Source organism: Bos grunniens, chromosome 14 (genome assembly GCF_055505025.1).
Source record: "Bos grunniens cultivar Pamir isolate PY7600 chromosome 14, Bosgru_T2T1.0, whole genome shotgun sequence".
NCBI classification, from domain to species: Eukaryota; Metazoa; Chordata; class Mammalia; order Artiodactyla; family Bovidae; genus Bos; species Bos grunniens.
This window is the reverse complement of record NC_141178.1, coordinates 68119923-68135816: the sequence shown is the minus strand read 5'-3', so window position 1 is coordinate 68135816 and position 15894 is coordinate 68119923. Positions and strand designations below refer to the sequence as shown.

The following is a 15894-nucleotide window of genomic DNA, read 5'->3' as shown; positions in this document are numbered from 1 at the left end:
TCTTGGGCTCCAAAATCACCACAAATGGTGACTGCAGCCATGAAATAATAAGACACTTGCTCCTTGGAAGAAAAGCTATGACCAGCCTAGACAGCATATTAAAAAGCAGAGATAATATTTTGCCGACAAATGTCTGTCTAGCCAAAGCTCTGGTTTTTCCAGTCGTCATGTATGGATATCAGAGTTGGACTGTGAATAAAGCTGAGCACTGAAGAATTGAATTGAGCTTTTGAATTGTCGTGTTGGAGTGGACTCTTGAGAGTCCCTTGACTGCAAGAAGTTCAAACCAGTCAGTCCTGAAGGAAATCAGTCCTTAATATTCAATGGAAGGACTGATGCTGAAGCTGAAGCTCCAATACTTTGGCAACCCAATGTGAAGACCTGACTCATTGGAAAAGACCCTGATGCTGGGCAAGAATGAAGGCGGGAGGAGAAGGGTATGGCAGAGGATGAGATGGTTGGATAGCATCACCAGCTGGATAGACATGAGTTTGAGCAAGCTCCAGGAGTTGGTGATGGACACAGAAGCCTGGCATGCTGCAGTCCATGGGGTCACAAAAAGTCAGATATGACTGAGTGACTGAACTGAACTGAAATGTCTATGAGGTTACACAGAAGGAACTCCAAGGGTAGATTTCTATTTTCAGAAGCAATGCTTTTTCTACCATGTCAAGCTGATAGAAGATTTCCTTTCTCTTTCTACCTTCTCTTTGTCTCTACCTGCCTTCGTTTACAGTAAGCTAAGACCTAAATTTTTTGTCCTGTTCTTCAAATACAACAATCAAGTCTTGGCTCCATGCTAAATTTACATTTCTTGTTTTCGGAATAAAGGAACACCAACGAATAAAAGATAACATCATTTTAAAACACCACCTAGAAATACTACTAATAACTAACATTAAGTAGTATTCAATTTGGGCTTCCCTGGTGGCTCTGTGATAAAGAATCTGCCTGCCAATGCAGGAGATATGGATTTGATCCCTGGGTTGGAATGATCCCTTAGAGAAGGAAATGGCAACCCACGCCAGAATTCTTGCCTTAGGAAATTCTATGGATAGAGGAGCCTGGGGGGCTACAGTCCAGGGGGTCACAAAAGAGTCAGACACAACTTAGTGACTAAACAACAAATATTCAGTTTATCTCTACATACAGATATAGCAATGAGAATAAAGACTATTATTATTTTATATTCTTCATGCTTTTAAATACCGCCTTTATGGATTATTTTGCATACTATTTAAAATAAATTATTATTCTCACTTTTCTTTTAATTTAGCAAAAGGGAAGGAAACTGCTTTGACACTTAAAGATATTTCTCAGCTTCAGACAAAGTTCTATTTATTACCATATATATGTGAAAGTCAGTTGTGTCCAGCTCTTTGCGATCCATGTACTATAGCCTGCCAGACTCCTCTGTCCATCAGATTCTCCAGGCCAGAATACTGGAATGCTGGAGTGGGTAGCCTTTCCCTTCTCCAGGGGAATCTTCCCAACCCAGGGATCGAACCCAGGTCTCCTGTATTGCAGTTAGATTCTTTACCGTTTGAGGCTTACAAGTCTTTAAATGCCTTTTGGTTGACAAGATTTTATCAGTTGGTTTTACTCAGGAAGGCTCATGTTTGAGAATATTTGCCTTTGCTTTGCATTTGATGTATTATTTGGCTGTGTTTAATTTTCTTTTAGAATTGTATAGACTTAGCTCCATTGTCCTCTGACACTAATTGGTGACACAGAGAACTTTGGGGGTAAGTCTGATTTTCCTCCTTATTTGCAACTTTGTCATTATGCCTGGATGCCTAACAGGTCTATCTTGTGTAAGTCGTTATTTCTGGGAACAGGCAGTCTTATTTTGTTCTGAATATTCAGTTCCTCCTTTCTTTGAAGTTCTCTGTTTTACAAATTATCCTATGATTTAATGCCACCTAGTCTGAGTCTCTAAGAATTTCTCTCCTTTCATAAACAATCACCCTGATATCACATAGCTTTCTTTTGTCACAAATGTCAATTATCTAATACTTATCTGTTTCTTTTCATTTCTAATTTATCTATCAGTTCCATATTGATATTGTTTTATTGTCCATCTTTTTAATATAATTATCTTATTTAGGCATTTTCAATAAAATATTAAATATGTAAATATGTAGAATACATATTGAATATATATATTTGAAGACATATTCTTGTCTGGCATATTTTTATCAGACTGAATTCATCTGTCTTTTTCATGTCATGTTCATTCCTTGGGTGCATATTTGAACATGTGTTTAGCTTTTGTTTTAAAAGTCATGTCATATTGAGGATCAGTTTTCTCAAATCTGCCATGATCATCCTGGCTTTCCATTGAACTCCTAAGTTATTGGGAATCTATTTGTCTTCTTGTAGAAATATTCTGCAGTTAGATCATTCTAGTGGAAGGGAGGGGGCAATCTCTGTGAGGCTTTAGTTCCATATTTGTTGGAGTGTTGCTTTGTTTTCTGATATATTTTTAAATATATTTTAAAATTCCCTATATCATTCATATCCCATCAGTTCAGTTCAGTCACTCAGTCGTGTTTGACTCTTTGTGACCCCATGAATCGCAGCACGCCAGGCCTCCCTGTCCATCACCAACTCCCGGAGTTCACCCAGACTCACGTCCATCGAGTCAGTGATGCCATCCAGCCATCTCATCCTCTGTCGTCCCCTTCTCCTCCTGCCCCAATCCCTCCCAGCATCAGAGTCTTTTCCAATGAGTCAACTCTTCGCATGAGGTGGCCAAAGTATTGGAGTTTCAGCTTTAGCATCATTCCTTCCAAAGAACACCCAGGGCTGATCTCCTTCAGAATGGACTGGTTGGATCTCCTTGCAGTCCAAGGGTCTCTCAAGAGTCTTCTCCAACACCACAGTTCAAAGGCATCAATTCTTCGGTGCTCAGCCTTCTTCACAGTCCAACTCTCACATCCATACATGACCACAGGAAAAACCATAGCCTTGACTAGACGAACCTTTGTTGTCAAAGTAATGTCTAGGAACTATATATCTCATTTCCATGTATGGATATTCTGAAGTTTTGACCATTATCTCTGTTCCTAACGGATCTCTTATAAAAAACATATGTATATATACATAAACATATATCTACATATTTCTAATCCTACAGATTTGAAATGTATTTCCTTGGTGTGCCTATTAATAATTTCAGATTGAGGAGTATTGATGAGACATCTCAGAATTTTACTGACTTTTCCCATGTTCCCGTACCATACTTTTAAGCCCCAGGATTTAGAGCAGGAGCTGTCAAAAATACTTGGTGCCCTCTTTGGCAGTCACTTCTACTCTTTGTGAGCCTAATAATATATTTAGTTTTTAAGCTTACTTGCTGATGGTGGATTTTTTTTTTTTTTTTTTTTGCTGACACTTTTTATTTTGTTGCTGGTGGTTGTGTTAGGTAATTAGAACTAAAATGTGTGACCCAGATTTACTCTGCCATCTAACCTACAGGTTTTCAGAGCTAAATTTCATGCTTACTTGTAGTAATCATCTCAGTTCTGGTTCGTGGCAAAACTATGTCCCAGCTTCATCTATGCCATGTTGAATCATCACAGTCCTCATCACAATTCTCATTACCATCAAATTCCATATGTGTTTAAATCAAACTTGCCTCAAATAACTGTAGGAACATGGAACTGTAGAAGGTAAGAGGGAGAACAGATATTGTCTAGTTAGGTTCTTCCAGTTTGCAGTTGAAGAAGATGGACCCAGACAAATTAAGTGGAAGTGACAGTCACACAGCTGACTATTTTCCAAGGAAGTTGTAGATTATGAATGAGACCATATCAGTATAACAGAAAGAGGACAGCTTTGGATGCAGATAAACTTATGTTTGCATCTCACCTCTGCCACATACAAGTATGTGAACTGAAGTTATTTCATCTCCATTTATCTCATTCTTCTCATCTGTGAAAACCTTAGAGAGTTTTGAGAAAGATTTAAGGGAGTGATGATATAAAGTGTTTAGCGCTGTGTCTTATATAGTAAGCTCTTAATAAATGGTGATAAGCATTATTATTGAGCGAGTTTGTAGAGCTAATTACTGGCTGTACTAACAAAACATTACTGTGAAAGAAACAATCTCATAATTCAGTGGTTAAAATGACAGTAATTCCTCATTTGCCCTGAGTGTGTGGATTAGGTAGAAGGTGAGTGATCTAGACTGGGCTCAGTCAGTTCTCCTACCCTTGGCTGGGCTGCTCTACCTGTGTGTGGCCTACTGGGGTTTAGTTGATCTTGGCTGGCCTCAGCTAGCCTGTTCTTTTCTTGGATGGGTTCACTCACATGCATTTCGTTTTCTGGAGGCTGGATGATTATGACTAGGCCCAGCTCAGGGTGGTTCTGTTTTATGTGTCTCTCATTGTCTCCTGAGACCAAGGAGCTAGTCCAGGCACAAAGTTCTCATGGCTACAGCAGAGAAATAAGAGAGTAAGCAAAACTATGTGAGCTTCTTAGGGCCCAGGCTCAAAACCAGAACTCCTACGTAATGCTTTTGGCCAAAGTCAGTTTCACAGGTTAAGCCAAAGTCAAGACACTAGAGTATGAAACAGGATGAGACAAAGAATTGTTATACAAAACACAATCCATTGTTAAGACCAAATGAGGTCTAGAATGCTGCAGAGAGACAGACATAAAGCTTCAACTATGGAATCAAACTGACCAAGATTTAAGGCCTACATTACCTGGTTTACAAATGATCTCTGTGACTTTGGTCAAGTTATTTAATTCTTATTAAAATCATTTTCTTAATCTGGAAAATGGATAAAATCACTTGCCATGCAATATTGTGAGCTCAGAAAGAATTTATTGTATTATTTGGCACATAATATTTAATAGTTGCTATTGGTACTATTACTTCCTACTTTCAGTCTTGGGTTCTTCCCTTTATACAATATCAGGATATGTTATTATTTTAAAACTTAAAAAATACTTCTCTGTCCATGTTAACAAATGCTTATTTATTTTCATCTTAAGAGGAAAAATAGTTGCTAATGCTTCTTGTTGATGTTTTCCTCTACTAAATGCAAACAAGTAAATACTGACCCTAATGAAAGCATGTTTAATGGAAAATTCAGTTTGATTTATTTGCTAATTAGCACCAATTACACTTTGAAGGGACAGGTAAATGATGCTTTCATACAAATATTTGAATGTGATACAGCCCATCAGGTTTATAGAAAAGAGTTAGTGCCAGAAAGTCAGAAGTGGATGAAATGTGTCCTGTTTAAGAGAATTCACTGGGAACAGGAGGTAGCATGCGTGCTTGCATAATGTGGAGGTCAAGAGAACACTGTACAGGGGCAAACAGAAAGAGGAGATAAATGGTTGGAAAATACCATTAATCAGAAGAGAAAGTTGGCGTTCTGCATTATGAATCTATTAGCAGTTTAGCTAAGTCATCTCCAGGATTCTGTAATTAAGTGGGATTTACCCAGCACTTTGCTTTTGGAAGGCTTCCCTGGTAGCTCAGCTGGCAAAGAATTTGCCTGCTCTGGTTCAATTCCTGGGTCAGGAAGATCCCCTGGAAAAGGAATAGACTGCCCACTCCAGTATTCTTGGGCTTCCCTGGTGGCTCAGCTGGTAAAAAAAAAAAAAATCTGTCTGTAATGTGGGAGACCTGGGTTCAATCCCTGGGTTGGGAAGGTCCCCTGGAGAAGGGAAAGGCTACCCACTCCAGTATTCTGGCCTAGAGAATCCATGGATTCTACAGTCCATGAGGTCACAGAGAGTAGGATGCTACTTTCACTTCCAGACAAAACTAATGAAAACCTCTTTCTTGAAGAAGGAAATGGCAACCCACTCCAGTATTCTTGGCTGGAAAAACCCATGGACAGAGGAGCATGATAGGCTACAGTCCATGGGGTCACAAAGAGTCAGACACGACTGAGTGACTTCACTTCACTTTTGCTTTTAGAAGGAATTCAATGCAATTCAGTAAATGTTTCCTGAGTGTGTTCCCTATACCCACCACTGGAGATAAAAAGGAGGAGCCAGAGAGAATCTCTGTTCTCAAGTAACACATAATCTAGTGGAGGCATCAATCACATATACAAAGTAATAATAACCAAGAGCTGTGGATGCACAGAAAAAATATAAATGAATCTGAGTGCATTTAAATTGAGTGCTGATTAATGAAGATGATTTGACAGATTTGGAAAGGAGGGTAAAATTATAATTAATCAAATTAATATCAAACCAGTCCATCCTAAAGGAAATCAGTCCTGAATATTCACTGGAATATTCATTCATCCAGCTGAAGCTGAAACTCCAATACTTTGGCCACCTAACACGAACAACTGACTCATTGGAAAAGACCCTGATGCTGGGAAAGATTGAAAGCAGGAGGGGAAGGGGATGACAGAAGATGAGAAGGTTGGATGGCATCACTGACTTGATAGACATTAGTTTGAACTTACTCCGAGAGTTGGTGATGGACAGGGAAGCCTGGTGTGCTGCAGTCCATGGGGTCACAAAGAGTTGAACACAACTGAGCAACTGAATTGAACTGAACTGAACTGAAATTAATATGAGATTTCTGGCTCTTCCAAGGGATGAGAGGAGAGACAGGTTATAGAACATCCACAGCAGAAAGATGCATAGTTCAGGTTGTATTAAAACACTTTGCTTGGCATGTACTGAAACTGTTAAGCATTGCACTCAGAGACTTTGTCCTTATCTCTCTCGCACTTCTAGTGAGGCTGGTACAATGCAGGCTCTTGGGCACCAAAGAAACTGATGTTCTCTGATTTTTTGAGGCAGTGAACTCACCCATGATGAGCTGTGTTCTAAAAGGATAACTGATAACTGAATCGGGACTGAGAACTAGCCCCCTGATAATACGGTACTTGCTCTCACTGAGCTTGCATTCCAATGAGTGTAGCAGACACTAACTAAACAAACAGAAAAGATAAAAGCAGATGGCAATAAATGCACTGAAAGAAAAAGGGGCACTGGGGAGAACTCGGAAAGGGCTGTTCAAAGTGCTGAGATAAAAGGAATGTGAAAATCAAGGAGAAAGACATTCTGGGCAGAAGGGAGAGTAGATATAAGAATATAAGAATTCTGAGGTAAGAAATTGGCATGTTGAAGAACCGGAATGAAAACCAGTGAATATAATGGTTCAACTTGTGGAATGAGATGAAATTGAAGAGGTGGCAGGAGAAAGGTCAAGTGAGCTTTGTAGGTCATGGGGGCAAGTTTGGGTTTTATCATCAGAGGAAGCCATTGAACTATTTTGAGAATGGTTATAAAATATTCTGTTTTTAGAGTTTAAAGACAAATTTAGCTGCTGTGTAGCAAATAGTGGGACAGGCTATCTGTTGTCAACTGAGTGCCACCACCATGTCCTTCTAGGGCTCCTGATTCTGTTTCTCAGCATCACCTCCCATGTTTGATCCTGGGCTACATTTTGCCAAGGAATGCAAAATATGTGATATCTGTAAAGTGGAGGTGAATTAGAAGCTTTGTTCTCTCGAGGTGAAGGCAGCAGATGAATGTGCACATGTGGGCATCACAGAACTCCCAGCCAAGTCCTGAAAACTACCCATTTCATGGCTATTGATTAAGACTCTTGGGGAGCTTCTCAGACTTTCCCAGAATGATGATGACAACTTTCAGACAAGCTTAGAAAACCCACCAGATTTTGTCCTGCAGGCTGAGGTCTTCAGTGCTGTCTTCTCTGACCTTCAGTTTCCATTGCTCTGGCGTCTGCCCCCACTCCACAGCTCTTTCAACAACCCCATAAGCCCCTATACTATGTTACACTCTTTGTTTCTGGAATGGATAGCTTCTGTTTACCAACTGAGGGAAAAAAAATATATTGGAAAGTATTAGAGCTATGAGAGGGCACAATTAGCACACTACAGAGTACTGGAGAAAAATGATGGACTTGAGACATATATGGTAGAAGCACAGAAAACATTACATATGGATTGTTTGGGACAAAGAAGTAAAGAAGGAATGGAGGACGTCTTCTATATTATCAGCTTGATTAGGGTGCCACTTAATGAGATGAGGAAGTTTAGAATTGAATAGATTATACAGACATATATCTTTAAAAAACCTTGAAGAGGGAAATAGCTGGCCAGGACCAAGAACTTTCTAGAATGGCATTATGGCTCTAGGATCATTAAGGATGTAGGGAACTTTGGGGGCAAAGAGTCAGTCGGGGGAAGATGTATTTTTACTTTTTTATGTTCACTAAAGGAAAAGAATTGATAAGTTGGCTTGAGGAATCTCAGGAGCAAGTCCCTTGTAGCAGGAAGAGTATTTTTTTCTCGAGTTGAAGAGAACTAAGTTCAACCTTGACTAAAACTTGTTAGCTATGTGTAGCTTTGAGGGAGTTGTCTAACCTGTTTGAGCCTGCTTTATCTGTATATTCACCTGGCCAGGTGGCATAGTGGTAAAGAACCGCCTGCCAATGCAAGAGATGCAGGTTCAATCCCTGGGTCAAGAAGATTCCCTAGAGTAGGAAATGACGGCCCACTTCAGTATTCTTGCCTGGAAAATTCCATGGACAGAGAAGCCTTGGTAGGCTACAGTTCATGGGGTTGCAAAGAGTCAGACATGAGTAGCACTATATTTATATTAGAGATAATTTCAATGTCTACTATAAAATATCAAATTAAATTATGGATATCAAGTACCTGGTGATAAATAATATCCTTTATACCTGAATGCATATTTGTTGAGAAACTACTGAATACTAGACACTGTGCTGAGCAATTTGGATATAAATTCTCCTAAAAAGTTAAGGGTGCTACTAATCAGATTATGAAAAGCCCTGGCCCACACCGGAGTCTTAGGGAAAGTTTCCTGTGAAGTGATGTTTGAGCGAGACTCTGGAAGTTGAATAGGAATCACCTTGATATACACAATGGAAGTTTTTATCAGGTGGAGGATGGAAAAAAGATGAAGAACATTTCCAGTCACAAGTACAACATTGTAGAAAGCACTAAAACAGGATACAGAAAAGTACATTTGCTACTCAGAAGAGACAAGTGTGGCTGCGGCTAAAAACCTGTGGGCAAAGAGGATAGAAAGACTTCCAGGATTTTTCCTCCTAATCCAGGCCAGCTCTCAAGAATGAGATAAAGACAACGATTAACAGCAGACATTTCATTCAGCCAAAATCACAATCATTATTTGATGAGCACTTACCATTTGTCAAGCACTGCATTAAGCACCTAACTCTTGTTTCGAGAACTATTATGTCTCAGACACTGGCATATGATGATGAAAAAGACAAGCAGTTGCTCTATCTTAACTCAAATTTTACTTATTTAATTATCATAGTAATCAACTGAAGTTAGAGATGAAGCTTAGATAGATCAACAACTTGCCAAGCTCATACAGCTAAGAAATATAGTTATTTTTCCATCTATTTGCTTGCTCTGCACATATTTATTATGCACCTACTCTGTGCTGGGCACTGTTCTAGGTTTTTTGGACATCAGTTCAGTTCAGTTGCTCAGTCATGTCCAACTCTTTGCGACCCCAGGGACTGCAGCACACCAGGCCTCCATGTCCATCACCAACTCCCAGAGTTTACTCAAACTCATGTCCATTGAGTCAGTGATACCATCCAACCATCTCATCCTCTGTCATCCCCTTCTCCTCCTGCCTTCAATCTTTCCCAGCATCAGTGTCTTTTCAAAGGCTGGAAGCAAAGAAGATGTCTCAAAGAATACACATCCTAGTAGGTTCAGTTCAGTTCAATCGCTCAGTCGTGTCCGACTCTTTGCGACCCCATAAATCACAGCACGCAATTCATCACCAACTCCTGGAGTTCACTCAGACTCACGTCCATCAAGTCGGTGATGCCATCCAGCCATCTCATCCTCTGTCATCCCCTTTTCCTCCTGCCCCCAATCCCTCCCAGCATCAGAGTCTTTTCCAATGAGTCAACTCTTTGCATGACGTGGCCAAAGTACTGGAGTTTCAGCTTTAGCATCATTCCTTCCAAAGAACACCCAGGGCTGATCTCCTTTAGAATCGACTGGTTGGATCTCCTTGCAGTCCAAGGGACTCTCAAGAGTCTTTTCCAACACTACAGTTCAAAAGCATCAATTCTTCGGCGCTCAGCTTTCTTCACAGTCCAACTGTCGCATCCATACATGACCACTGGAAAAACCATAGCCTTGACTAGACAGACCTTTGTTGGCAAAGTAATGTCTGTGCTTTTCAATATGCTGTCTAGGTTGCTCATAACTTTCTTTCCAAGGAGTAAGCATCTTTTAATTTCATGGCTGCACTCACCATCTGCAGTGATTTTGGAGCCCACAAAAATAAAGTCTGACACTGTTTCCCCATCTATTTGCCATGAAGTGATGGGACCAGATGCCATGATCTTCATTTTCTGAATGTTGAGCTTTAAGCCAAATTTTTCACTCTCCACTTTCACTTTCATCAAGAGCCTTTTTAGTTCCTAGTAGGTTAGTCCAACAATAAACAGTAGACATAATATGTGAATTACATCATGGGTTAGAAAATGATACACTGTTTAAACAAGGAATGTTCAAACATAAGAGCAGAGTAAGAGAAACTGAAAATTCCAGCATCTCAATGTTGATAGAATATTGTGGTGGGATTCTTTGAAGAGATGGCATTTGAGAACTTGGTGAAGGTGTGGGGAAGTTAGACTTGTGTCAGTCTGATGCCTTAGTTTGTTCAGGCCACCATAACTAAATATCATAGTGTGGGTTGTTTAAACAACAGAAATTTCTTTCTCAGTTTTGGAGGCTGGGAAGTCCAAGATCAAGGTATCAGCTGATTCAGTTTCTGTGGAAGACTGTCTTCCTGGTTTGCATATGGCTGCCTGCTCATTGTACCCTCTCATAGCAGACAGAGAAAGAGAGGTTCTTCCTCTTCTTATAAGGCCATGCTGCTGCTGCTGCTGCTGCTAAGTCGCTTCAGTCGTGTCCGACTCTGTGCGATCCCATAGACGGCAGCCCACTAGGCTCCTCTGTCCCTGGGATTCTCCAGGCAAGAATACTGGAGTGGGTTGCCATTTCCTTCTCCAATGCATGAAAGTGAAAAGTGTTCTATCTCATTAGAGTCCTGCCTTTTCAACTTCATTTCATGTTAAATACCTCCTAAAGACCCTGTCTCCTAATACAGTCAAACTAAGGGTTAGGGTTTGGTTTCTTTTTTTTTTTTTTTAAGGGCTCTAACATAGGATTTTGGAGGGAATATCCTTCAGTCTGTAGCATCTGGGGAAGTGCCTTCAAGCAGAGGGAACAGCCATGGCAAAGGCGCAAAGGTAAGAGTCAGCCTGGTGAGTTAAGAGCCTGATGTGGCTGCAGGTAATGGAGGTGTGGGAGAACATGAAGTCAGAGAGGCAAAGGGGACTAGTGTATGAGGAACTAGCTGGCTGGGGGCTCTGAATTTTATTTGAGTAAAGCAGGGGCCAGTGCAGAGCTCTGAGCAGAGGAGTGACCCGATTTGGCTCATTTCAATGGTATCACTGTGACTGCAAAGGGAGTTGCCCCTAGAAGTGGGGACCAATTTGATACTACTGTTCATTACCTGAACAAGAGATGGTGCAGGCTCAGCCTAGGTGGTGACAGTAGAAAGAGTACAAAGCAAACATATTCTGGTTGTAACTTTTATGTAAACAGTACTTCCTGGAAGAAAATAAATTTGGGATGTGAAAAAAAAAAAGTCAAAGATAACATCAAGCTTTTTGACTTTCGTAACATAAACTTTGGTTTGTCATCAATTAAGATGGAGAAGGCAGAGGTGGAGATAGTTTGGGTTCAAGATAAGGTATCGTCCTCCCAGTAGAGCCCTTGTTTTCTCCAGGTCCATGCATGCAACTGTAATACTTGGGGGTGATGAGCAGAGGTTGGGTTACTAGTAAGGATGTTGCTTCTGCTCAGATTTACTGGAACAAAGGGTTTCCTGGATGAAAACTAGTCTGAAAAACCATTTACAAAGGTCAGCCACTCTATTTTACCAGAGAGAAGACTTAAGCCATGCATGCTTAACAGCTTAGCCCTGGTTATACCTCAAGGTTTGGGTAGGAGAGAACACAGAAAATCCACAGAAACAGAATATCTAGAAAAAGAGAAAGGAAGTCTCTGCCCAGTCTTGATGTTAGGCATTTTGAATAGGCAATCTCGCCAATACTGCCAACCAGATATACATAATGATAAGGAAAGGAATACCATCTACTGAGTTCCAGGTACCAATACTATATCATTTAATTCTACAGCAACCCAACATCACAGATAATAAAAATCAAGGTTGCACAAAATTAAATAAGTGGACCCTCAAATGTGATTTATGGACATAACTGGGAAGCACAGGGTCGGGGCTAGATCCCCAGCCTCGTTCCCAACCTCACATTCTCTGCACTACGCTAGAGTGAATGTAGCACCGTTATTTTATTTTAAGCACTCAAATACAGCCATGTCCATGCTGAAATACTGATCTGGAAATACAGACTGAAGACCTATGATGGGTACATTATTCACTGATAGATGATGTGAAGAACAAAGAATTGAGTAAGAATTCATGACATAAACTGCAAGTGCATCCCCAGCTGCTGAGTCTTTGTCAAACAACACTTCATCCACTGGACAGCTTGACGTCTACTAGGTGATGGCTGTGGCATGGGGGACCTCACAAGAAGGGAGGAGAAAAGAATGCGGGGTATAAATAATATGCACGAATTACTGGGAGCTCAATAGCTCATGAAGAATGAGCCTTTGTGATATATGGTGCCCCTCATCTGGGACCATAGGGCAGTCATAAATGCCAGAGTGACAAATGACTATAAAATCTCCAAGCCAAGCTGTCAAGAAGCCAACCTCCTGAGCTTCAGCAAGTGGTAGGTCAGGTAGCAGAATGACAGAGGGCAGCCCACGGCCCACTCTGTGAACCCATCACTGCCTCCTTCATCACACCTCACACTCCAGCATCCCCAGAGTAACTACTTTTTCACAGATGCCCATCATTTCTTTCTTTTTTTATGCTGTTCCCTTGCCCAGAATACTCTCTCCTGCTTGTCACTATGACCAGAGCTTTTTTGTGTGTTCACAGCCTGTCCCAGCATCACTTGCCCCATCTGGATTAGTTGTCCTCATCTTTCTTTTCCTGATTTTCTATGCCTATTTTCTCACTGTACTTACAGTACCCTAGTAAGTATGATTATGGTTCTCTTTGTATGCTTATCTCCTCTGTTAGACACTGAACTCCCAGATGTCAGGGAACCTATTTTTTTCCTTTTAAATCCTAGTGCGCAGCATACAGCCTATACACTAGTGGTTCATAAACCTTAGTGTCCATTTGAATCACTCAGAGGGCTTCCTGGGCCTCATTCTCAAAGATTCTGATTCAGCTGAGTCTGCGGTAAGGCCTGAAAACGTGCGTTTCTGACAAGTTCTCAGGTTTTGCTAATGATGCTGGTCTGAAGACAAATTTTGAGAACTATTATTGTATACCATAGTTAGTTTTTGCTAAATACATTTATGTTCTATTACATAAGTGATTATAAGCATCCACTAAGGAGTCACCCAGGACATGGGTTTAAATCATAGTTCTCCAAGCTAGAAGTCCTTAGAAAAGTGACTTAAGCTCTCTGAACCTCAGTTTCTTTATCTAAAAGTAAGCTCAATTAGATAATGCTAACATACTTACCCTGATGCTCCATAGCTCCTGCTGATACTGAGCTGAAGATAGAAGCACCAGGATGAAGGGAAATAAAAGAGAAGGAACAATGCAACAGTCCAGTAATCCCTGAATGAGGACCAGCCTCACACACAGAGCCCAGCCGTGAGTTTAATTAAATACTCCACACATTTACTTACTGAAGTATCCTATTTCCTGAACATAAACAGATAAGAGAGCAGTGGTGCATGGCAGCCTCTAGAGTGCTGGGAAGAATCTGTTTTGAATTTTTTTTACATCAATCAAATGATTCATATACACCTCCTCTTCAGTAGATGGCTTTCAGAATTGAGTCTGGTGGGTTTTCCACCAGGGCTCATCGCTAAAACCTTCTCATTAATAGATAATCAGCTTCTGCTGATCTGCTCCTAGGCTGCCTTCCAGAGCAGCTGTTCCCTCCTGTGTTGTGATTTAAGCTATGTTAACAGTGATGAAAACAGATTTGTGTTGCTTCTCTTCTCATTAACCTTATTACAGAGTTTTACTCCCAAGACACATACTTTCTATAAATATATCAAATTTTATAAAAGGATTAAAACTTTTTAACCTGCATTGGCTTGAAATTTCTCAACATCTGAGTGAAGGGTAAGTGATTTGGTAAATCTTCAAATTATGGGTTTGATTGGAGGTGATGGATGGTCTGTGGTCCAGCCTCTGTGCCTCCAATTTAGCTGACCCTCACATCTCTACTGCATTTCCTGGGGCTGCCCTCACTCTTCCCACACCACTGGCCTGCCTCACAGGGCTTATTACATTACGGCCAATTAGATCACCAGCCTTCCCTAGGGTGACCAACTCTCCCATTTGCTTGGAACTAGGAGCACTGTGAAAGCAGAGCTTTCCATTTTAAAACCAGAAAAGTTCAGGAAAAACCAGGATGAACTGGTCACTCTGCTGTCGATCCTGCAATTTACAAGTAGCCAAGCCTGCGGAGTCCTGAGGTCACGACTGTTTCCAAGTCACTTTTGCCGTCTCTGCAACATTTATCTCTGGCAATTTTGAGTTTGCAAATAGCTTTTAATCCTTAACGCTTACCCCATCTCTGCTTCCCATACCCATGGCACTACCAGGCAAACATATAATTAATTAATCACAAAAGTTGGGTGAAGATAATGATAAACAGTTGTAAATCCAGCCTGGGGCAATCAGCTGTCAGTAGGTTCAGAAAGATATGGACTAGTGTGGAGGTTGTAATAAATTTCCCCAAACACATTTCTAAATACCTGATTTTTCTTTCCTCTGCCTTGTCCTCTATTTTTTAGTGGGAAATAATGTATATGCCTCAGCATCATTTTTACCCTTGTTAGATTGTTTCAATGCCTACAGCTATTTGTACTTCAATGATTCCATCGCAGCTAGACTCTGTTTACATATTTCAATTTTGAGGTGAGTCAGCCTCCGGCAGGTTTCTTCTCTTACCTGATTTCCCAGCCCGACTTTCTGCTTCCATTTCTGGGGCTACCCGGAGTTTGACTCAGCGGTGGGCAAGAAAGCGCGCAGGTACAGAAACACGAAGGAGGAAAAACTCTCTGTACTTTGTAACAGCTTGAAGGTATTTTACTGAAATCTGAAATGTGCTCAGGTTAACAAATTTGAAAACATCATTCGAATTCCTACCCTCTTCAACTCCCAGGTATCGTCTCACTGGACTGCACCCTTTGAAGCAAACTGATTCCAGGCACATGTATCAGGGAGCAGCATGTGTGAAAATGGTTGTCGCTTTGGCCAGCACATGGAAAGCAGATGTTTTCCAAGAGATTTGATGGCATCCCAGGCTCATCACAATCTGTCCACAATCTGTCTTTCCAGACGTATCACCCCCCACCCCCGTACATGCTCAGCCACACGAAATGATCCTCCAAAACCCATTATGCCTTTTCATGCCTCCACTCATCTCTGCACTTGCTATTTTCATAACCCAGAATATCGTCTGGACTCCTGTTTCTCCTTCCTCGCCTGCTAAATCCTTACTGACTTTTTAGGATTTAGTCAAATGAAATCTTTAAAGCCTTTCTAAACTCCAGCAAACAGTTGTTTATTCACGGCTCTTTACTCTCTTAGCATGTGAAACATGCCTCCGTGTATCAGACCCCAACAGGACCGTAGGGTCTAGAACCTGTGTCAATTCGAGTATGTCTGGGAGCTGCTAGAGACATAGTATGGTAATAAAATGGAGTGTTAGCAAGAGGAGCC

At 40.9% G+C, this 15894-nt stretch overlaps 2 long non-coding RNA genes across 8 annotated transcripts in view; one reads left to right on the top strand and one right to left on the bottom strand.

Annotated features, from left to right (window-relative positions):
- The window catches only part of LOC147359615 (uncharacterized), a 28582-nt gene extending 13323 nt beyond the window's left edge, over window positions 1–15259 (bottom strand). For 3 of the 5 annotated variants that reach the window (XR_015140971.1, XR_015140968.1, XR_015140972.1), the window contains exon 1: window positions 13672–13816. This is a non-coding gene — a long non-coding RNA (uncharacterized LOC147359615). Of the gene's footprint in view, window positions 1–13671; window positions 13817–13841; window positions 14018–15120 lie in introns of those variants that run through there. The other 2 variants (XR_015140970.1, XR_015140969.1) reach the window with 2 other exon arrangements.
- LOC147359614 (uncharacterized) lies at window positions 14088–15646 on the top strand. Of its 3 annotated transcripts, none has more exons than XR_015140975.1 (3): window positions 14088–14642; window positions 14964–15201; window positions 15335–15646. It is a non-coding gene; the product is annotated as an uncharacterized LOC147359614 (long non-coding RNA). The 3 variants fall into 3 exon arrangements; XR_015140974.1 differs by having other exon boundaries at window positions 14964–15253; XR_015140973.1 differs by having other exon boundaries at window positions 14305–14642; window positions 14964–15087; window positions 15335–15628.
- Window positions 15647–15894: the final 248 nt, after the last annotated feature.